We start from the raw sequence: 18,079 nt of genomic DNA, 5'->3' as shown, positions 1-18,079 counted from the left end.
AAAAAAAAAAATAGCAAGTCAACGGTACCGGGGATTCCCAGCCAGTCTCCCATGCCGGTACTTGCCCAGCCTCAAGCTGCTTAGCGTTTGCGATCTGACGAGGGCAGGCACATTCAGCTTAGAGTGGCCATTGACGGACAACTAGCACCACAGCGGGTCTTTTCAAGAGATATAAAATTGTAAGGGAAAGCTTTGATAAACCCCCCCCCCCCAAAAAAAAAAAAAAGAAACTTGCCCAGCCTCAAGCTGCTTAGCATTTGCGATCTAACCAGAGCTGGCACATTCAGCTTAGAGTGGCCAATGACAGATTGTTCACACCAGTGCGGCTCTTTTCAAGAGGAATACAATCGTCAGGGAAAGCTTGGATCAAAACGAAAAAACCAAGTCAACGGTACCAGGGATTCCCAGCCAGTCTCCCATGCTGGTACTTGCCTAGCCTCAAGCTGCTTAGCATTTGCGATCTGACGAGGGCAGGCACATTAAGCTTAGTGTGGCCATTGACCGATTGCTTTCGCGTCTGCTAGTCTTTTCAAGATGAAAACAATCGTAAGGGAAAGCTTTGAGAAAAACAAAATAGCAAGTCAACGGTACCGGGGATTCCCAGCCAGTCTCCCATGCCGGTACTTGCCCAGCCTCAAGCTGCTTAGCGTTTGCGATCTGACGAGGGCAGGCACATTCAGCTTAGAGTGGCCATTGACGGACAACTAGCACCACAGCGGGTCTTTTCAAGAGATATAAAATTGTAAGGGAAAGCTTTGATAAACCCCCCCCCCAAAAAAAAAAAAAAAAAAAAAAAAAAAAAAAAAAAAAAAAAAAAAGAAACTTGCCCAGCCTCAAGCTGCTTAGCATTTGCGATCTGACCAGAGCTGGCACATTCAGCTTAGAGTGGCCAATGACAGATTGTTCAAACCAGTGCGGCTCTTTTCAAGAGGAATACAATCGTCAGGGAAAGCTTGGATCAAAACGAAAAAACCAAGTCAACGGTACCAGGGATTCCCAGCCAGTCTCCCATGCTGGTACTTGCCTAGCCTCAAGCTGCTTAGCATTTGCGATCTGACGAGGGCAGGCACATTCAGCTTAGTGTGGCCATTGACCGATTGCTTTTGCGTCTGCTAGTCTTTTCAAGATGAAAACAATCGTAAGGGAAAGCTTTGAGAAAAAAAAAATAGCAAGTCAACGGTACCGGGGATTCCCAGCCAGTCTCCCATGCCGGTACTTGCCCAGCCTCAAGCTGCTTAGCGTTTGCGATCTGACGAGGGCAGGCACATTCAGCTTAGAGTGGCCATTGACGGACAACTAGCACCACAGCGGGTCTTTTCAAGAGATATAAAATTGTAAGGGAAAGCTTTGATAAACCCCCCCCCCAAAAAAAAAAAAGAAACTTGCCCAGCCTCAAGCTGCTTAGCATTTGCGATCTAACCAGAGCTGGCACATTCAGCTTAGAGTGGCCAATGACAGATTGTTCACACCAGTGCGGCTCTTTTCAAGAGGAATACAATCGTCAGGGAAAGCTTGGATCAAAACGAAAAAACCAAGTCAACGGTACCAGGGATTCCCAGCCAGTCTCCCATGCTGGTACTTGCCTAGCCTCAAGCTGCTTAGCATTTGCGATCTGACGAGGGCAGGCACATTCAGCTTAGTGTGGCCATTGACCGATTGCTTTTGCGTCTGCTAGTCTTTTCAAGATGAAAACAATCGTAAGGGAAAGCTTTGAGAAAAAAAAAATAGCAAGTCAACGGTACCGGGGATTCCCAGCCAGTCTCCCATGCCGGTACTTGCCCAGCCTCAAGCTGCTTAGCGTTTGCGATCTGACGAGGGCAGGCACATTCAGCTTAGAGTGGCCATTGACGGACAACTAGCACCACAGCGGGTCTTTTCAAGAGATATAAAATTGTAAGGGAAAGCTTTGATAAACCCCCCCCCCCCCAAAAAAAAAAAAAGAAACTTGCCCAGCCTCAAGCTGCTTAGCATTTGCGATCTGACCAGAGCTGGCACATTCAGCTTAGAGTGGCCAATGACAAATTGTTCACACCAGTGCGGCTCTTTTCAAGAGGAATACAATCGTTAGGGAAAGCTTGGATCAAAACGAAAAAACCAAGTCAACGGTACCAGGGATTCCCAGCCAGTCTCCCATGCTGGTACTTGCCTAGCCCCAAGCTGCTTAGCATTTGCGATCTGACGAGGGCAGGCACATTCAGCTTAGTGTGGCCATTGACCGATTGCTTTCGCGTCTGCTAGTCTTTTCAAGATGAAAACAATCGTAAGGGAAAGCTTTGAGAAAAACAAAATAGCAAGTCAACGGTACCGGGGATTCCCAGCCAGTCTCCCATGCCGGTACTTGCCCAGCCTCAAGCTGCTTAGCGTTTGCGATCTGACGAGGGCAGGCACATTCAGCTTAGAGTGGCCATTGACGGACAACTAGCACCACAGCGGGTCTTTTCAAGAGATATAAAATTGTAAGGGAAAGCTTTGATAAACCCCCCCCCCCAAAAAAAAAAAAAAAAGAAACTTGCCCAGCCTCAAGCTGCTTAGCATTTGCGATCTGACCAGAGCTGGCACATTCAGCTTAGAGTGGCCAATGACACATTGTTCACACCAGTGCGGCTCTTTTCAAGAGGAATACAATCGTTAGGGAAAGCTTGGATCAAAACGAAAAAACCAAGTCAACGGTACCAGGGATTCCCAGCCAGTCTCCCATGCTGGTACTTGCCTAGCCCCAAGCTGCTTAGCATTTGCGATCTGACGAGGGCAGGTACATTCAGCTTAGTGTGGCCATTGACCGATTGCTTTCGCGTCTGCTAGTCTTTTCAAGATGAAAACAATCGTAAGGGAAAGCTTTGAGAAAAACAAAATAGCAAGTCAACGGTACCGGGGATTCCCAGCCAGTCTCCCATGCCGGTACTTGCCCAGCCTCAAGCTGCTTAGCGTTTGCGATCTGACGAGGGCAGGCACATTCAGCTTAGAGTGGCCATTGACGGACAACTTGCACCACAGCGGGTCTTTTCAAGAGATATAAAATTGTAAGGGAAAGCTTTGATAAACCCCCCCCCCCAAAAAAAAAAAAAAAAAAAAGGAACTTGCCCAGCCTCAAGCTGCTTAGCATTTGCGATCTAACCAGAGCTGGCACATTCAGCTTAGAGTGGCCAATGACAGATTGTTCACACCAGTGCGGCTCTTTTCAAGAGGAATACAATCGTCAGGGAAAGCTTGGATCAAAACGAAAAAACCAAGTCAACGGTACCAGGGATTCCCAGCCAGTCTCCCATGCTGGTACTTGCCTAGCCTCAAGCTGCTTAGCATTTGCGATCTGACGAGGGCAGGCACATTCAGCTTAGTGTGGCCATTGACCGATTGCTTTCGCGTCTGCTAGTCTTTTCAAGATGAAAACAATCGTAAGGGAAAGCTTTGAGAAAAACAAAATAGCAAGTCAACGGTACCGGGGATTCCCAGCCAGTCTCCCATGCCGGTACTTGCCCAGCCTCAAGCTGCTTAGCGTTTGCGATCTGACGAGGGCAGGCACATTCAGCTTAGAGTGGCCATTGACGGACAACTAGCACCACAGCGGGTCTTTTCAAGAGATATAAAATTGTAAGGGAAAGCTTTGATAAACCCCCCCCCCAAAAAAAAAAAAAAAAAAAAAAAAAAAAGAAACTTGCCCAGCCTCAAGCTGCTTAGCATTTGTGATCTGACCAGAGATGGCACATTCAGCTTAGAGTGGCCAATGACAGATTGTTCAAACCAGTGCGGCTCTTTTCAAGAGGAATACAATCGTCAGGGAAAGCTTGGATCAAAACGAAAAAACCAAGTCAACGGTACCAGGGATTCCCAGCCAGTCTCCCATGCTGGTACTTGCCTAGCCTCAAGCTGCTTAGCATTTGCGATCTGACGAGGGCAGGCACATTCAGCTTAGTGTGGCCATTGACCGATTGCTTTCGCGTCTGCTAGTCTTTTCAAGATGAAAACAATCGTAAGGGAAAGCTTTGAGAAAAAAAAAATAGCAAGTCAACGGTACCGGGGATTCCCAGCCAGTCTCCCATGCCGGTACTTGCCCAGCCTCAAGCTGCTTAGCGTTTGCGATCTGACGAGGGCAGGCACATTCAGCTTAGAGTGGCCATTGACAGACAACTAGCACCACAGCGGGTCTTTTCAAGAGATATAAAATTGTAAGGGAAAGCTTTGATAAACCCCCCCCCCAAAAAAAAAAAAAAGAAACTTGCCCAGCCTCAAGCTGCTTAGCATTTGCGATCTAACCAGAGCTGGCACATTCAGCTTAGAGTGGCCAATGACAGATTGTTCACACCAGTGCGGCTCTTTTCAAGAGGAATACAATCGTCAGGGAAAGCTTGGATCAAAACAAAAAAACCAAGTCAACGGTACCAGGGATTCCCAGCCAGTCTCCCATGCTGGTACTTGCCTAGCCTCAAGCTGCTTAGCATTTGCGATCTGACGAGGGCAGGCACATTCAGCTTAGTGTGGCCATTGACCGATTGCTTTTGCGTCTGCTAGTCTTTTCAAGATGAAAACAATCGTAAGGGAAAGCTTTGAGAAAAACAAAATAGCAAGTCAACGGTACCGGGGATTCCCAGCCAGTCTCCCATGCCGGTACTTGCCCAGCCTCAAGCTGCTTAGCGTTTGCGATCTGACGAGGGCAGGCACATTCAGCTTAGAGTGGCCATTGACGGACAACTAGCACCACAGCGGGTCTTTTCAAGAGATATAAAATTGTAAGGGAAAGCTTTGATAAACCCCCCCCCCCAAAAAAAAAAAAAAAAGAAACTTGCCCAGCCTCAAGCTGCTTAGCATTTGCGATCTAACCAGAGCTGGCACATTCAGCTTAGAGTGGCCAATGACAGATTGTTCACACCAGTGCGGCTCTTTTCAAGAGGAATACAATCGTCAGGGAAAGCTTGGATCAAAACGAAAAAACCAAGTCAACGGTACCAGGGATTCCCAGCCAGTCTCCCATGCTGGTACTTGCCTAGCCTCAAGCTGCTTAGCATTTGCGATCTGACGAGGGCAGGCACATTCAGCTTAGTGTGGCCATTGACCGATTGCTTTCGCGTCTGCTAGTCTTTTCAAGATGAAAACAATCGTAAGGGAAAGCTTTGAGAAAAACAAAATAGCAAGTCAACGGTACCGGGGATTCCCAGCCAGTCTCCCATGCCGGTACTTGCCCAGCCTCAAGCTGCTTAGCGTTTGCGATCTGACGAGGGCAGGCACATTCAGCTTAGAGTGGCCATTGACGGACAACTAGCACCACAGCGGGTCTTTTCAAGAGATATAAAATTGTAAGGGAAAGCTTTGATAAACCCCCCCCCCCAAAAAAAAAAAAGAAACTTGCCCAGCCTCAAGCTGCTTAGCATTTGCGATCTGACCAGAGCTGGCACATTCAGCTTAGAGTGGCCAATGACAAATTGTTCACACCAGTGCGGCTCTTTTCAAGAGGAATACAATCGTTAGGGAAAGCTTGGATCAAAACGAAAAAACCAAGTCAACGGTACCAGGGATTCCCAGCCAGTCTCCCATGCTGGTACTTGCCTAGCCCCAAGCTGCTTAGCATTTGCGATCTGACGAGGGCAGGCACATTCAGCTTAGTGTGGCCATTGACCGATTGCTTTCGCGTCTGCTAGTCTTTTCAAGATGAAAACAATCGTAAGGGAAAGCTTTGAGAAAAACAAAATAGCAAGTCAACGGTACCGGGGATTCCCAGCCAGTCTCCCATGCTGGTACTTGCCCAGCCTCAAGCTGCTTAGCGTTTGCGATCTGACGAGGGCAGGCACATTCAGCTTAGAGTGGCCATTGACGGACAACTAGCACCACAGCGGGTCTTTTCAAGAGATATAAAATTGTAAGGGAAAGCTTTGATAAACCCCCCCCCCCAAAAAAAAAAAAAAGAAACTTGCCCAGCCTCAAGCTGCTTAGCATTTGCGATCTAACCAGAGCTGGCACATTCAGCTTAGAGTGGCCAATGACAGATTGTTCACACCAGTGCGGCTCTTTTCAAGAGGAATACAATCGTCAGGGAAAGCTTGGATCAAAACGAAAAAACCAAGTCAACGGTACCAGGGATTCCCAGCCAGTCTCCCATGCTGGTACTTGCCTAGCCTCAAGCTGCTTAGCATTTGCGATCTGACGAGGGCAGGCACATTCAGCTTAGTGTGGCCATTGACCGATTGCTTTCGCGTCTGCTAGTCTTTTCAAGATGAAAACAATCGTAAGGGAAAGCTTTGAGAAAAACAAAATAGCAAGTCAACGGTACCGGGGATTCCCAGCCAGTCTCCCATGCCGGTACTTGCCCAGCCTCAAGCTGCTTAGCGTTTGCGATCTGACGAGGGCAGGCACATTCAGCTTAGAGTGGCCATTGACGGACAACTAGCACCACAGCGGGTCTTTTCAAGAGATATAAAATTGTAAGGGAAAGCTTTGATAAACCCCCCCCCCAAAAAAAAAAAAAAAAAAAAGAAACTTGCCCAGCCTCAAGCTGCTTAGCATTTGCGATCTGACCAGAGCTGGCACATTCAGCATAGAGTGGCCAATGACAGATTGTTCAAACCAGTGCGGCTCTTTTCAAGAGGAATACAATCGTCAGGGAAAGCTTGGATCAAAACGAAAAAACCAAGTCAACGGTACCAGGGATTCCCAGCCAGCCTCCCATGCTGGTACTTGCCTAGCCTCAAGCTGCTTAGCATTTGCGATCTGACGAGGGCAGGCACATTCAGCTTAGTGTGGCCATTGACCGATTGCTTTCGCGTCTGCTAGTCTTTTCAAGATGAAAACAATCGTAAGGGAAAGCTTTGAGAAAAAAAAAATGGCAAGTCAACGGTACCGGGGATTCCCAGCCAGTCTCCCATGCCGGTACTTGCCCAGCCTCAAGCTGCTTAGCGTTTGCGATCTGACGAGGGCAGGCACATTCAGCTTAGAGTGGCCATTGACGGACAACTAGCACCACAGCGGGTCTTTTCAAGAGATATAAAATTGTAAGGGAAAGCTTTGATAACCCCCCCCCCCAAAAAAAAAAAAAAAAAAAGAAACTTGCCCAGCCTCAAGCTGCTTAGCATTTGCGATCTGACCAGAGCTGGCACATTCAGCTTAGAGTGGCCAATGACAGATTGTTCAAACCAGTGCGGCTCTTTTCAAGAGGAATACAATCGTCAGGGAAAGCTTGGATCAAAACGAAAAAACCAAGTCAACGGTACCAGGGATTCCCAGCCAGTCTCCCATGCTGGTACTTGCCTAGCCTCAAGCTGCTTAGCATTTGCGATCTGACGAGGGCAGGCACATTCAGCTTAGTGTGGCCATTGACCGATTGCTTTCGCGTCTGCTAGTCTTTTCAAGATGAAAACAATCGTAAGGGAAAGCTTTGAGAAAAAAAAAATAGCAAGTCAACGGTACCGGGGATTCCCAGCCAGTCTCCCATGCCGGTACTTGCCCAGCCTCAAGCTGCTTAGCGTTTGCGATCTGACGAGGGCAGGCACATTCAGCTTAGAGTGGCCATTGACGGACAACTAGCACCACAGCGGGTCTTTTCAAGAGATATAAAATTGTAAGGGAAAGCTTTGATAAACCCCCCCCCCAAAAAAAAAAAAAAAGAAACTTGCCCAGCCTCAAGCTGCTTAGCATTTGCGATCTAACCAGAGCTGGCACATTCAGCTTAGAGTGGCCAATGACAGATTGTTCACACCAGTGCGGCTCTTTTCAAGAGGAATACAATCGTCAGGGAAAGCTTGGATCAAAACGAAAAAACCAAGTCAACGGTACCAGGGATTCCCAGCCAGTCTCCCATGCTGGTACTTGCCTAGCCTCAAGCTGCTTAGCATTTGCGATCTGACGAGGGCAGGCACATTCAGCTTAGTGTGGCCATTGACCGATTGCTTTCGCGTCTGCTAGTCTTTTCAAGATGAAAACAATCGTAAGGGAAAGCTTTGAGAAAAACAAAATAGCAAGTCAACGGTACCAGGGATTCCCAGCCAGTCTCCCATGCCGGTACTTGCCCAGCCTCAAGCTGCTTAGCGTTTGCGATCTGACGAGGGCAGGCACATTCAGCTTAGAGTGGCCATTGACGGACAACTAGCACCACAGCGGGTCTTTTCAAGAGATATAAAATTGTAAGGGAAAGCTTTGATAAACCCCCCCCCCAAAAGAAAAAAAAAAGAAACTTGCCCAGCCTCAAGCTGCTTAGCATTTGCGATCTAACCAGAGCTGGCACATTCAGCTTAGAGTGGCCAATGACAGATTGTTCACACCAGTGCGGCTCTTTTCAAGAGGAATACAATCGTCAGGGAAAGCTTGGATCAAAACGAAAAAACCAAGTCAACGGTACCAGGGATTCCCAGCCAGTCTCCCATGCTGGTACTTGCCTAGCCTCAAGCTGCTTAGCATTTGCGATCTGACGAGGGCAGGCACATTCAGCTTAGTGTGGCCATTGACCGATTGCTTTCGCGTCTGCTAGTCTTTTCAAGATGAAAACAATCGTAAGGGAAAGCTTTGAGAAAAACAAAATAGCAAGTCAACGGTACCGGGGATTCCCAGCCAGTCTCCCATGCCGGTACTTGCCCAGCCTCAAGCTGCTTAGCGTTTGCGATCTGACGAGGGCAGGCACATTCAGCTTAGAGTGGCCATTGACGGACAACTAGCACCACAGCGGGTCTTTTCAAGAGATATAAAATTGTAAGGGAAAGCTTTGATAAACCCCCCCCCCAAAAAAAAAAAAAAAAAAGAAAAAAGAAACTTGCCCAGCCTCAAGCTGCTTAGCATTTGCGATCTGACCAGAGCTGGCACATTCAGCTTAGAGTGGCCAATGACAGATTGTTCAAACCAGTGCGGCTCTTTTCAAGAGGAATACAATCGTCAGGGAAAGCTTGGATCAAAACGAAAAAACCAAGTCAACGGTACCAGGGATTCCCAGCCAGTCTCCCATGCTGGTACTTGCCTAGCCTCAAGCTGCTTAGCATTTGCGATATGACGAGGGCAGGCACATTCAGCTTAGTGTGGCCATTGACCAATTGCTTTCGCGTCTGCTAGTCTTTTCAAGATGAAAACAATCGTAAGGGAAAGCTTTGAGAAAAAAAAAATAGCAAGTCAACGGTACCGGGGATTCCCAGCCAGTCTCCCATGCCGGTACTTGCCCAGCCTCAAGCTGCTTAGCGTTTGCGATCTGACGAGGGCAGGCACATTCAGCTTAGAGTGGCCATTGACGGACAACTAGCACCACAGCGGGTCTTTTCAAGAGATATAAAATTGTAAGGGAAAGCTTTGATAAACCCCCCCCCCAAAAAAAAAAAAAGAAACTTGCCCAGCCTCAAGCTGCTTAGCATTTGCGATCTGACCAGAGCTGGCACATTCAGCTTAGAGTGGCCAATGACAAATTGTTCACACCAGTGCGGCTCTTTTCAAGAGGAATACAATCGTTAGGGAAAGCTTGGATCAAAACGAAAAAACCAAGTCAACGGTACCAGGGATTCCCAGCCAGTCTCCCATGCTGGTACTTGCCTAGCCCCAAGCTGCTTAGCATTTGCGATCTGACGAGGGCAGGCACATTCAGCTTAGTGTGGCCATTGACCAATTGCTTTCGCGTCTGCTAGTCTTTTCAAGATGAAAACAATCGTAAGGGAAAGCTTTGAGAAAAACAAAATAGCAAGTCAACGGTACCGGGGATTCCTAGCCAGTCTCCCATGCCGGTACTTGCCCAGCCTCAAGCTGCTTAGCGTTTGCGATCTGACGAGGGCAGGCACATTCAGCTTAGAGTGGCCATTGACGGACAACTAGCACCACAGCGGGTCTTTTCAAGAGATATAAAATTGTAAGGGAAAGCTTTGATAAACCCCCCCCCCCCCAAAAAAAAAAAAAAAGAAACTTGCCCAGCCTCAAGCTGCTTAGCATTTGCGATCTAACCAGAGCTGGCACATTCAGCTTAGAGTGGCCAATGACAGATTGTTCACACCAGTGCGGCTCTTTTCAAGAGGAATACAATCGTCAGGGAAAGCTTGGATCAAAACGAAAAAACCAAGTCAACGGTACCAGGGATTCCCAGCCAGTCTCCCATGCTGGTACTTGCCTAGCCTCAAGCTGCTTAGCATTTGCAATCTGACGAGGGCAGGCACATTCAGCTTAGTGTGGCCATTGACCGATTGCTTTCGCGTCTGCTAGTCTTTTCAAGATGAAAACAATCGTAAGGGAAAGCTTTGAGAAAAACAAAATAGCAAGTCAACGGTACCAGGGATTCCCAGCCAGTCTCCCATGCCGGTACTTGCCCAGCCTCAAGCTGCTTAGCGTTTGCGATCTGACGAGGGCAGGCACATTCAGCTTAGAGTGGCCATTGACGGACAACTAGCACCACAGCGGGTCTTTTCAAGAGATATAAAATTGTAAGGGAAAGCTTTGATAAACCCCCCCCCCCAAAAAAAAAAAAAAAGAAACTTGCCCAGCCTCAAGCTGCTTAGCATTTGCGATCTAACCAGAGCTGGCACATTCAGCTTAGAGTGGCCAATGACAGATTGTTCACACCAGTGCGGCTCTTTTCAAGAGGAATACAATCGTCAGGGAAAGCTTGGATCAAAACGAAAAAATCAAGTCAACGGTACCAGGGATTCCCAGCCAGTCTCCCATGCTGGTACTTGCCTAGCCTCAAGCTGCTTAGCATTTGTGATCTGACGAGGGCAGGCACATTCAGCTTAGTGTGGCCATTGACCGATTGCTTTCGCGTCTGCTAGTCTTTTCAAGATGAAAACAATCGTAAGGGAAAGCTTTGAGAAAAACAAAATAGCAAGTCAACGGTACCGGGGATTCCCAGCCAGTCTCCCATGCCGGTACTTGCCCAGCCTCAAGCTGCTTAGCGTTTGCGATCTGACGAGGGCAGGCACATTCAGCTTAGAGTGGCCATTGACGGACATCTAGCACCACAGCGGGTCTTTTCAAGAGATATAAAATTGTAAGGGAAAGCTTTGATAAACCCCCCCCCCCCAAAAAAAAAAAAAAAAAAAGAAAAAAGAAACTTGCCCAGCCTCAAGCTGCTTAGCATTTGCGATCTGACCAGAGCTGGCACATTCAGCTTAGAGTGGCCAATGACAGATTGTTCAAACCAGTGCGGCTCTTTTCAAGAGGAATACAATCGTCAGGGAAAGCTTGGATCAAAACGAAAAAACCAAGTCAACGGTACCAGGGATTCCCAGCCAGTCTCCCATGCTGGTACTTGCCTAGCCTCAAGCTGCTTAGCATTTGCGATCTGACGAGGGCAGGCACATTCAGCTTAGTGTGGCCATTGACCGATTGCTTTCGCGTCTGCTAGTCTTTTCAAGATGAAAACAATCGTAAGGGAAAGCTTTGAGAAAAAAAAAATAGCAAGTCAACGGTACCGGGGATTCCCAGCCAGTCTCCCATGCCGGTACTTGCCCAGCCTCAAGCTGCTTAGCGTTTGCGATCTGACGAGGGCAGGCACATTCAGCTTAGAGTGGCCATTGACGGACAACTAGCACCACAGCGGGTCTTTTCAAGAGATATAAAATTGTAAGGGAAAGCTTTGATAAACCCCCCCCCCCCAAAAAAAAAAAAGAAACTTGCCCAGCCTCAAGCTGCTTAGCATTTGCGATCTGACCAGAGCTGGCACATTCAGCTTAGAGTGGCCAATGACAAATTGTTCACACCAGTGCGGCTCTTTTCAAGAGGAATACAATCGTTAGGGAAAGCTTGGATCAAAACGAAAAAACCAAGTCAACGGTACCAGGGATTCCCAGCCAGTCTCCCATGCTGGTACTTGCCTAGCCCCAAGCTGCTTAGCATTTGCGATCTGACGAGGGCAGGCACATTCAGCTTAGTGTGGCCATTGACCGATTGCTTTCGCGTCTGCTAGTCTTTTCAAGATGAAAACAATCGTAAGGGAAAGCTTTGAGAAAAACAAAATAGCAAGTCAACGGTACCGGGGATTCCCAGCCAGTCTCCCATGCCGGTACTTGCCCAGCCTCAAGCTGCTTAGCGTTTGCGATCTGACGAGGGCAGGCACATTCAGCTTAGAGTGGCCATTGACGGACAACTAGCACCACAGCGGGTCTTTTCAAGAGATATAAAATTGTAAGGGAAAGCTTTGATAAACCCCCCCCCCCCCAAAAAAAAAAAAGAAACTTGCCCAGCCTCAAGCTGCTTAGCATTTGCGATCTAACCAGAGCTGGCACATTCAGCTTAGAGTGGCCAATGACAGATTGTTCACACCAGTGCGGCTCTTTTCAAGAGGAATACAATCGTCAGGGAAAGCTTGGATCAAAACGAAAAAACCAAGTCAACGGTACCAGGGATTCCCAGCCAGTCTCCCATGCTGGTACTTGCCTAGCCTCAAGCTGCTTAGCATTTGCGATCTGACGAGGGCAGGCACATTCAGCTTAGTGTGGCCATTGACCGATTGCTTTCGCGTCTGCTAGTCTTTTCAAGATGAAAACAATCGTAAGGGAAAGCTTTGAGAAAAACAAAATAGCAAGTCAACGGTACCGGGGATTCCCAGCCAGTCTCCCATGCCGGTACTTGCCCAGCCTCAAGCTGCTTAGCGTTTGCGATCTGACGAGGGCAGGCACATTCAGCTTAGAGTGGCCATTGACGGACAACTAGCACCACAGCGGGTCTTTTCAAGAGATATAAAATTGTAAGGGAAAGCTTTGATAAACCCCCCCCCCAAAAAAAAAAAAAAAAAAGAAAAAAGAAACTTGCCCAGCCTCAAGCTGCTTAGCATTTGCGATCTGACCAGAGCTGGCACATTCAGCTTAGAGTGGCCAATGACAGATTGTTCAAACCAGTGCGGCTCTTTTCAAGAGGAATACAATCGTCAGGGAAAGCTTGGATCAAAACGAAAAAACCAAGTCAACGGTACCAGGGATTCCCAGCCAGTCTCCCATGCTGGTACTTGCCTAGCCTCAAGCTGCTTAGCATTTGCGATCTGACGAGGGCAGGCACATTCAGCTTAGTGTGGCCATTGACCGATTGCTTTCGCGTCTGCTAGTCTTTTCAAGATGAAAACAATCGTAAGGGAAAGCTTTGAGAAAAAAAAAATAGCAAGTCAACGGTACCGGGGATTACCAGCCAGTCTCCCATGCCGGTACTTGCCCAGCCTCAAGCTGCTTAGCGTTTGCGATCTGACGAGGGCAGGCACATTCAGCTTAGAGTGGCCATTGACGGACAACTAGCACCACAGCGGGTCTTTTCCAGAGATATAAAATTGTAAGGGAAAGCTTTGATAAACCCCCCCCCCCAAAAAAAAAAAAAGAAACTTGCCCAGCCTCAAGCTGCTTAGCATTTGCGATCTGACCAGAGCTGGCACATTCAGCTTAGAGTGGCCAATGACAAATTGTTCACACCAGTGCGGCTCTTTTCAAGAGGAATACAATCGTTAGGGAAAGCTTGGATCAAAACGAAAAAACCAAGTCAACGGTACCAGGGATTCCCAGCCAGTCTCCCATGCTGGTACTTGCCTAGCCCCAAGCTGCTTAGCATTTGCGATCTGACGAGGGCAGGCACATTCAGCTTAGTGTGGCCATTGACCGATTGCTTTCGCGTCTGCTAGTCTTTTCAAGATGAAAACAATCGTAAGGGAAAGCTTTGAGAAAAACAAAATAGCAAGTCAACGGTACCGGGGATTCCCAGCCAGTCTCCCATGCCGGTACTTGCCCAGCCTCAAGCTGCTTAGCATTTGCGATCTGACGAGGGCAGGCACATTCAGCTTAGAGTGGCCATTGACGGACAACTAGCACCACAGCGGGTCTTTTCAAGAGATATAAAATTGTAAGGGAAAGCTTTGATAAACCCCCCCCCCAAAAAAAAAAAAAAAAAGAAACTTGCCCAGCCTCAAGCTGCTTAGCATTTGCGATCTAACCAGAGCTGGCACATTCAGCTTAGAGTGGCCAATGACAGATTGTTCACACCAGTGCGGCTCTTTTCAAGAGGAATACAATCGTCAGGGAAAGCTTGGATCAAAATGAAAAAACCAAGTCAACGGTACCAGGGATTCCCAGCCAGTCTCCCATGCTGGTACTTGCCTAGCCTCAAGCTGCTTAGCATTTGCGATCTGACGAGGGCAGGCACATTCAGCTTAGTGTGGCCATTGACCGATTGCTTTCGCGTCTGCTAGTCTTTTCAAGATGAAAACAATCGTAAGGGAAAGCTTTGAGAAAAACAAAATAGCAAGTCAACGGTACCGGGGATTCCCAGCCAGTCTCCCATGCCGGTACTTGCCCAGCCTCAAGCTGCTTAGCGTTTGCGATCTGACGAGGGCAGGCACATTCAGCTTAGAGTGGCCATTGACGGACAACTAGCACCACAGCGGGTCTTTTCAAGAGATATAAAATTGTAAGGGAAAGCTTTGATAAACCCCCCCCCCAAAAAAAAAAAAAAAAAAAAAAAAAAAAAAAAGAAACTTGCCCAGCCTCAAGCTGCTTAGCATTTGCGATCTGACCAGAGCTGGCACATTCAGCTTAGAGTGGCCAATGACAGATTGTTCAAACCAGTGCGGCTCTTTTCAAGAGGAATACAATCGTCAGGGAAAGCTTGGATCAAAACGAAAAAACCAAGTCAACGGTACCAGGGATTCCCAGCCAGTCTCCCATGCTGGTACTTGCCTAGCCTCAAGCTGCTTAGCATTTGCGATCTGACGAGGGCAGGCACATTCAGCTTAGTGTGGCCATTGACCGATTGCTTTCGCGTCTGCTAGTCTTTTCAAGATGAAAACAATCGTAAGGGAAAGCTTTGAGAAAAAAAAAATAGCAAGTCAACGGTACCGGGGATTCCCAGCCAGTCTCCCATGCCGGTACTTGCCCAGCCTCAAGCTGCTTAGCGTTTGCGATCTGACGAGGGCAGGCACATTCAGCTTAGAGTGGCCATTGACGGACAACTAGCACCACAGCGGGTCTTTTCAAGAGATATAAAATTGTAAGGGAAAGCTTTGATAAACCCCCCCCCCAAAAAAAAAAAAAGAAACTTGCCCAGCCTCAAGCTGCTTAGCATTTGCGATCTAACCAGAGCTGGCACATTCAGCTTAGAGTGGCCAATGACAGATTGTTCACACCAGTGCGGCTCTTTTCAAGAGGAATACAATCGTCAGGGAAAGCTTGGATCAAAACGAAAAAACCAAGTCAACGGTACCAGGGATTCCCAGCCAGTCTCCCATGCTGGTACTTGCCTAGCCTCAAGCTGCTTAGCATTTGCAATCTGACGAGGGCAGGCACATTCAGCTTAGTGTGGCCATTGACCGATTGCTTTCGCGTCTGCTAGTCTTTTCAAGATGAAAACAATCGTAAGGGAAAGCTTTGAGAAAAACAAAATAGCAAGTCAACGGTACCAGGGATTCCCAGCCAGTCTCCCATGCCGGTACTTGCCCAGCCTCAAGCTGCTTAGCGTTTGCGATCTGACGAGGGCAGGCACATTCAGCTTAGAGTGGCCATTGACGGACAACTAGCACCACAGCGGGTCTTTTCAAGAGATATAAAATTGTAAGGGAAAGCTTTGATAAACCCCCCCCCCAAAAAAAAAAAAAAAAAGAAACTTGCCCAGCCTCAAGCTGCTTAGCATTTGCGATCTAACCAGAGCTGGCACATTCAGCTTAGAGTGGCCAATGACAGATTGTTCACACCAGTGCGGCTCTTTTCAAGAGGAATACAATCGTCAGGGAAAGCATGGATCAAAACGAAAAAACCAAGTCAACGGTACCAGGGATTCCCAGCCAGTCTCCCATGCTGGTACTTGCCTAGCCTCAAGCTGCTTAGCATTTGCGATCTGACGAGGGCAGGCACATTCAGCTTAGTGTGGCCATTGACCGATTGCTTTTGCGTCTGCTAGTCTTTTCAAGATGAAAACAATCGTAAGGGAAAGCTTTGAGAAAAACAAAATAGCAAGTCAACGGTACCGGGGATTCCCAGCCAGTCTCCCATGCCGGTACTTGCCCAGCCTCAAGCTGCTTAGCGTTTGCGATCTGACGAGGGCAGGCACATTCAGCTTAGAGTGGCCATTGACGGACAACTAGCACCACAGCGGGTCTTTTCAAGAGATATAAAATTGTAAGGGAAAGCTTTGATAAACCCCCCCCCCCAAAAAAAAAAAGAAAAAAAGAAAAAAGAAACTTGCCCAGCCTCAAGCTGCTTAGCATTTGCGATCTGACCAGAGCTGGCACATTCAGCTTAGAGTGGCCAATGACAGATTGTTCAAACCAGTGCGGCTCTTTTCAAGAGGAATACAATCGTCAGGGAAAGCTTGGATCAAAACGAAAAAACCAAGTCAACGGTACCAGGGATTCCCAGCCAGTCTCCCATGCTGGTACTTGCCTAGCCTCAAGCTGCTTAGCATTTGCGATCTGACGAGGGCAGGCACATTCAGCTTAGTGTGGCCATCGACCGATTGCTTTCGCGTCTGCTAGTCTTTTCAAGATGAAAACAATCGTAAGGGAAAGCTTTGAGAAAAACAAAATAGCAAGTCAACGGTACCGGGGATTCCCTGCCAGTCTCCCATGCCGGTACTTGCCCAGCCTCAAGCTGCTTAGCGTTTGCGATCTGACGAGGGCAGGCACATTCAGCTTAGAGTGGCCATTGACGGACAACTAGCACCACAGCGGGTCTTTTCAAGAGATATAAAATTGTAAGGGAAAGCTTTAATAAACCCCCCCCCCCAAAAAAAAAAAAAGAAACTTGCCCAGCCTCAAGCTGCTTAGCATTTGCGATCTGACCAGAGCTGGCACATTCAGCTTAGAGTGGCCAATGACAAATTGTTCACACCAGTGCGGCTCTTTTCAAGAGGAATACAATCGTTAGGGAAAGCTTGGATCAAAACGAAAAAACCAAGTCAACGGTACCAGGGATTCCCAGCCAGTCTCCCATGCTGGTACTTGGCTAGCCCCAAGCTGCTTAGCATTTGCGATCTGACGAGGGCAGGCACATTCAGCTTAGTGTGGCCATTGACCGATTGCTTTCGCGTCTGCTAGTCTTTTCAAGATGAAAACAATCGTAAGGGAAAGCTTTGAGAAAAACAAAATAGCAAGTCAACGGTACCGGGGATTCCCAGCCAGTCTCCCATGCCGGTACTTGCCCAGCCTCAAGCTGCTTAGCGTTTGCGATCTGACGAGGGCAGGCACATTCAGCTTAGAGTGGCCATTGACGGACAACTAGCACCACAGCGGGTCTTTTCAAGAGATATAAAATTGTAAGGGAAAGCTTTGATAAACCCCCCCCCCCCCCAAAAAAAAAAGAAACTTGCCCAGCCTCAAGCTGCTTAGCATTTGCGATCTAACCAGAGCTGGCACATTCAGCTTAGAGTGGCCAATGACAGATTGTTCACACCAGTGCGGCTCTTTTCAAGAGGAATACAATCGTCAGGGAAAGCTTGAATCAAAACGAAAAAACCAAGTCAACGGTACCAGGGATTCCCAGCCAGTCTCCCATGCTGGTACTTGCCTAACCTCAAGCTGCTTAGCATTTGCGATCTGACGAGGGCAGGCACATTCAGCTTAGTGTGGCCATTGACCGATTGCTTTCGCGTCTGCTAGTCTTTTCAAGATGAAAACAATCGTAAGGGAAAGCTTTGAGAAAAACAAAATAGCAAGTCAACGGTACCGGGGATTCCCAGCCAGTCTCCCATGCCGGTACTTGCCCAGCCTCAAGCTGCTTAGCGTTTGCGATCTGACGAGGGCAGGCACATTCAGCTTAGAGTGGCCATTGACGGACAACTAGCACCACAGCGGGTCTTTTCAAGAGATATAAAATTGTAAGGGAAAGCTTTGATAAACCCCCCCCCCAAAAAAAAAAAAAAAAAGAAACTTGCCCAGCCTCAAGCTGCTTAGCATTTGCGATCTAACCAGAGCTGGCACATTCAGCTTAGAGTGGCCAATGACAGATTGTTCACACCAGTGCGGCTCTTTTCAAGAGGAATACAATCGTCAGGGAAAGCTTGGATCAAAACGAAAAAACCAAGTCAACGGTACCAGGGATTCCCAGCCAGTCTCCCATGCTGGTACTTGCCTAGCCTCAAGCTGCTTAGCATTTGCGATCTGACGAGGGCAGGCACATTCAGCTTAGTGTGGCCATTGACCGATTGCTTTTGCGTCTGCTAGTCTTTTCAAGAT

At 47.9% G+C, this 18,079-nt stretch overlaps 60 pseudogenes; all 60 read right to left on the bottom strand.

Annotated features, from left to right (window-relative positions):
- Window positions 1–16: 16 nt before the first annotated feature.
- Window positions 17–135, bottom strand: LOC143799410 (5S ribosomal RNA; annotated as a pseudogene).
- A 248-nt stretch (window positions 136–383) lies between these two features.
- LOC143798515 (5S ribosomal RNA) lies at window positions 384–502 on the bottom strand (annotated as a pseudogene).
- A 77-nt stretch (window positions 503–579) lies between these two features.
- On the bottom strand, window positions 580–698 carry LOC143799409 (5S ribosomal RNA; annotated as a pseudogene).
- Window positions 699–975: 277 nt separating this feature from the next.
- LOC143801532 (5S ribosomal RNA) lies at window positions 976–1,094 on the bottom strand (annotated as a pseudogene).
- Window positions 1,095–1,171: 77 nt separating this feature from the next.
- Window positions 1,172–1,290, bottom strand: LOC143799408 (5S ribosomal RNA; annotated as a pseudogene).
- A 244-nt stretch (window positions 1,291–1,534) lies between these two features.
- Window positions 1,535–1,653, bottom strand: LOC143801520 (5S ribosomal RNA; annotated as a pseudogene).
- A 77-nt stretch (window positions 1,654–1,730) lies between these two features.
- LOC143799407 (5S ribosomal RNA) lies at window positions 1,731–1,849 on the bottom strand (annotated as a pseudogene).
- Window positions 1,850–2,097: 248 nt separating this feature from the next.
- Window positions 2,098–2,216, bottom strand: LOC143798086 (5S ribosomal RNA; annotated as a pseudogene).
- A 77-nt stretch (window positions 2,217–2,293) lies between these two features.
- LOC143799405 (5S ribosomal RNA) lies at window positions 2,294–2,412 on the bottom strand (annotated as a pseudogene).
- A 249-nt stretch (window positions 2,413–2,661) lies between these two features.
- Window positions 2,662–2,780, bottom strand: LOC143794338 (5S ribosomal RNA; annotated as a pseudogene).
- A 77-nt stretch (window positions 2,781–2,857) lies between these two features.
- On the bottom strand, window positions 2,858–2,976 carry LOC143799404 (5S ribosomal RNA; annotated as a pseudogene).
- A 253-nt stretch (window positions 2,977–3,229) lies between these two features.
- Window positions 3,230–3,348, bottom strand: LOC143801509 (5S ribosomal RNA; annotated as a pseudogene).
- A 77-nt stretch (window positions 3,349–3,425) lies between these two features.
- LOC143799403 (5S ribosomal RNA) lies at window positions 3,426–3,544 on the bottom strand (annotated as a pseudogene).
- A 260-nt stretch (window positions 3,545–3,804) lies between these two features.
- LOC143801497 (5S ribosomal RNA) lies at window positions 3,805–3,923 on the bottom strand (annotated as a pseudogene).
- A 77-nt stretch (window positions 3,924–4,000) lies between these two features.
- Window positions 4,001–4,119, bottom strand: LOC143799402 (5S ribosomal RNA; annotated as a pseudogene).
- A 246-nt stretch (window positions 4,120–4,365) lies between these two features.
- On the bottom strand, window positions 4,366–4,484 carry LOC143801486 (5S ribosomal RNA; annotated as a pseudogene).
- A 77-nt stretch (window positions 4,485–4,561) lies between these two features.
- Window positions 4,562–4,680, bottom strand: LOC143799400 (5S ribosomal RNA; annotated as a pseudogene).
- Window positions 4,681–4,929: 249 nt separating this feature from the next.
- Window positions 4,930–5,048, bottom strand: LOC143801474 (5S ribosomal RNA; annotated as a pseudogene).
- A 77-nt stretch (window positions 5,049–5,125) lies between these two features.
- On the bottom strand, window positions 5,126–5,244 carry LOC143799399 (5S ribosomal RNA; annotated as a pseudogene).
- A 245-nt stretch (window positions 5,245–5,489) lies between these two features.
- On the bottom strand, window positions 5,490–5,608 carry LOC143798084 (5S ribosomal RNA; annotated as a pseudogene).
- Window positions 5,609–5,685: 77 nt separating this feature from the next.
- Window positions 5,686–5,804, bottom strand: LOC143798817 (5S ribosomal RNA; annotated as a pseudogene).
- A 247-nt stretch (window positions 5,805–6,051) lies between these two features.
- Window positions 6,052–6,170, bottom strand: LOC143801462 (5S ribosomal RNA; annotated as a pseudogene).
- A 77-nt stretch (window positions 6,171–6,247) lies between these two features.
- On the bottom strand, window positions 6,248–6,366 carry LOC143799398 (5S ribosomal RNA; annotated as a pseudogene).
- A 252-nt stretch (window positions 6,367–6,618) lies between these two features.
- Window positions 6,619–6,737, bottom strand: LOC143798587 (5S ribosomal RNA; annotated as a pseudogene).
- Window positions 6,738–6,814: 77 nt separating this feature from the next.
- On the bottom strand, window positions 6,815–6,933 carry LOC143799397 (5S ribosomal RNA; annotated as a pseudogene).
- A 251-nt stretch (window positions 6,934–7,184) lies between these two features.
- On the bottom strand, window positions 7,185–7,303 carry LOC143801450 (5S ribosomal RNA; annotated as a pseudogene).
- A 77-nt stretch (window positions 7,304–7,380) lies between these two features.
- On the bottom strand, window positions 7,381–7,499 carry LOC143799396 (5S ribosomal RNA; annotated as a pseudogene).
- Window positions 7,500–7,746: 247 nt separating this feature from the next.
- Window positions 7,747–7,865, bottom strand: LOC143801438 (5S ribosomal RNA; annotated as a pseudogene).
- A 77-nt stretch (window positions 7,866–7,942) lies between these two features.
- LOC143798633 (5S ribosomal RNA) lies at window positions 7,943–8,061 on the bottom strand (annotated as a pseudogene).
- Window positions 8,062–8,308: 247 nt separating this feature from the next.
- LOC143801426 (5S ribosomal RNA) lies at window positions 8,309–8,427 on the bottom strand (annotated as a pseudogene).
- Window positions 8,428–8,504: 77 nt separating this feature from the next.
- LOC143799395 (5S ribosomal RNA) lies at window positions 8,505–8,623 on the bottom strand (annotated as a pseudogene).
- Window positions 8,624–9,076: 453 nt separating this feature from the next.
- On the bottom strand, window positions 9,077–9,195 carry LOC143799393 (5S ribosomal RNA; annotated as a pseudogene).
- Window positions 9,196–9,440: 245 nt separating this feature from the next.
- LOC143798083 (5S ribosomal RNA) lies at window positions 9,441–9,559 on the bottom strand (annotated as a pseudogene).
- Window positions 9,560–10,005: 446 nt separating this feature from the next.
- On the bottom strand, window positions 10,006–10,124 carry LOC143798878 (5S ribosomal RNA; annotated as a pseudogene).
- A 77-nt stretch (window positions 10,125–10,201) lies between these two features.
- Window positions 10,202–10,320, bottom strand: LOC143798632 (5S ribosomal RNA; annotated as a pseudogene).
- A 248-nt stretch (window positions 10,321–10,568) lies between these two features.
- On the bottom strand, window positions 10,569–10,687 carry LOC143800349 (5S ribosomal RNA; annotated as a pseudogene).
- A 77-nt stretch (window positions 10,688–10,764) lies between these two features.
- LOC143799392 (5S ribosomal RNA) lies at window positions 10,765–10,883 on the bottom strand (annotated as a pseudogene).
- A 260-nt stretch (window positions 10,884–11,143) lies between these two features.
- LOC143801415 (5S ribosomal RNA) lies at window positions 11,144–11,262 on the bottom strand (annotated as a pseudogene).
- Window positions 11,263–11,339: 77 nt separating this feature from the next.
- LOC143799391 (5S ribosomal RNA) lies at window positions 11,340–11,458 on the bottom strand (annotated as a pseudogene).
- Window positions 11,459–11,704: 246 nt separating this feature from the next.
- Window positions 11,705–11,823, bottom strand: LOC143798082 (5S ribosomal RNA; annotated as a pseudogene).
- A 77-nt stretch (window positions 11,824–11,900) lies between these two features.
- LOC143799390 (5S ribosomal RNA) lies at window positions 11,901–12,019 on the bottom strand (annotated as a pseudogene).
- Window positions 12,020–12,266: 247 nt separating this feature from the next.
- LOC143801403 (5S ribosomal RNA) lies at window positions 12,267–12,385 on the bottom strand (annotated as a pseudogene).
- A 77-nt stretch (window positions 12,386–12,462) lies between these two features.
- On the bottom strand, window positions 12,463–12,581 carry LOC143799389 (5S ribosomal RNA; annotated as a pseudogene).
- Window positions 12,582–12,838: 257 nt separating this feature from the next.
- Window positions 12,839–12,957, bottom strand: LOC143801392 (5S ribosomal RNA; annotated as a pseudogene).
- Window positions 12,958–13,399: 442 nt separating this feature from the next.
- Window positions 13,400–13,518, bottom strand: LOC143798081 (5S ribosomal RNA; annotated as a pseudogene).
- Window positions 13,519–13,595: 77 nt separating this feature from the next.
- LOC143800405 (5S ribosomal RNA) lies at window positions 13,596–13,714 on the bottom strand (annotated as a pseudogene).
- Window positions 13,715–13,963: 249 nt separating this feature from the next.
- Window positions 13,964–14,082, bottom strand: LOC143801381 (5S ribosomal RNA; annotated as a pseudogene).
- A 77-nt stretch (window positions 14,083–14,159) lies between these two features.
- Window positions 14,160–14,278, bottom strand: LOC143799388 (5S ribosomal RNA; annotated as a pseudogene).
- Window positions 14,279–14,542: 264 nt separating this feature from the next.
- On the bottom strand, window positions 14,543–14,661 carry LOC143801370 (5S ribosomal RNA; annotated as a pseudogene).
- A 77-nt stretch (window positions 14,662–14,738) lies between these two features.
- On the bottom strand, window positions 14,739–14,857 carry LOC143799387 (5S ribosomal RNA; annotated as a pseudogene).
- A 245-nt stretch (window positions 14,858–15,102) lies between these two features.
- Window positions 15,103–15,221, bottom strand: LOC143798877 (5S ribosomal RNA; annotated as a pseudogene).
- A 77-nt stretch (window positions 15,222–15,298) lies between these two features.
- On the bottom strand, window positions 15,299–15,417 carry LOC143798630 (5S ribosomal RNA; annotated as a pseudogene).
- Window positions 15,418–15,666: 249 nt separating this feature from the next.
- LOC143801358 (5S ribosomal RNA) lies at window positions 15,667–15,785 on the bottom strand (annotated as a pseudogene).
- Window positions 15,786–15,862: 77 nt separating this feature from the next.
- On the bottom strand, window positions 15,863–15,981 carry LOC143799386 (5S ribosomal RNA; annotated as a pseudogene).
- Window positions 15,982–16,240: 259 nt separating this feature from the next.
- On the bottom strand, window positions 16,241–16,359 carry LOC143798462 (5S ribosomal RNA; annotated as a pseudogene).
- A 442-nt stretch (window positions 16,360–16,801) lies between these two features.
- On the bottom strand, window positions 16,802–16,920 carry LOC143800587 (5S ribosomal RNA; annotated as a pseudogene).
- A 77-nt stretch (window positions 16,921–16,997) lies between these two features.
- LOC143799384 (5S ribosomal RNA) lies at window positions 16,998–17,116 on the bottom strand (annotated as a pseudogene).
- A 246-nt stretch (window positions 17,117–17,362) lies between these two features.
- LOC143798800 (5S ribosomal RNA) lies at window positions 17,363–17,481 on the bottom strand (annotated as a pseudogene).
- A 77-nt stretch (window positions 17,482–17,558) lies between these two features.
- LOC143799383 (5S ribosomal RNA) lies at window positions 17,559–17,677 on the bottom strand (annotated as a pseudogene).
- Window positions 17,678–17,926: 249 nt separating this feature from the next.
- On the bottom strand, window positions 17,927–18,045 carry LOC143801345 (5S ribosomal RNA; annotated as a pseudogene).
- Between the last annotated feature and the right edge of the window lie 34 nt (window positions 18,046–18,079).

Source organism: Ranitomeya variabilis, chromosome 1 (genome assembly GCF_051348905.1).
Source record: "Ranitomeya variabilis isolate aRanVar5 chromosome 1, aRanVar5.hap1, whole genome shotgun sequence".
Classification (NCBI taxonomy): domain Eukaryota; kingdom Metazoa; phylum Chordata; class Amphibia; order Anura; family Dendrobatidae; genus Ranitomeya; species Ranitomeya variabilis.
The sequence above is the reverse complement of the archived record's forward strand: the minus strand, read 5'-3'. Positions and strand labels throughout refer to the sequence as shown.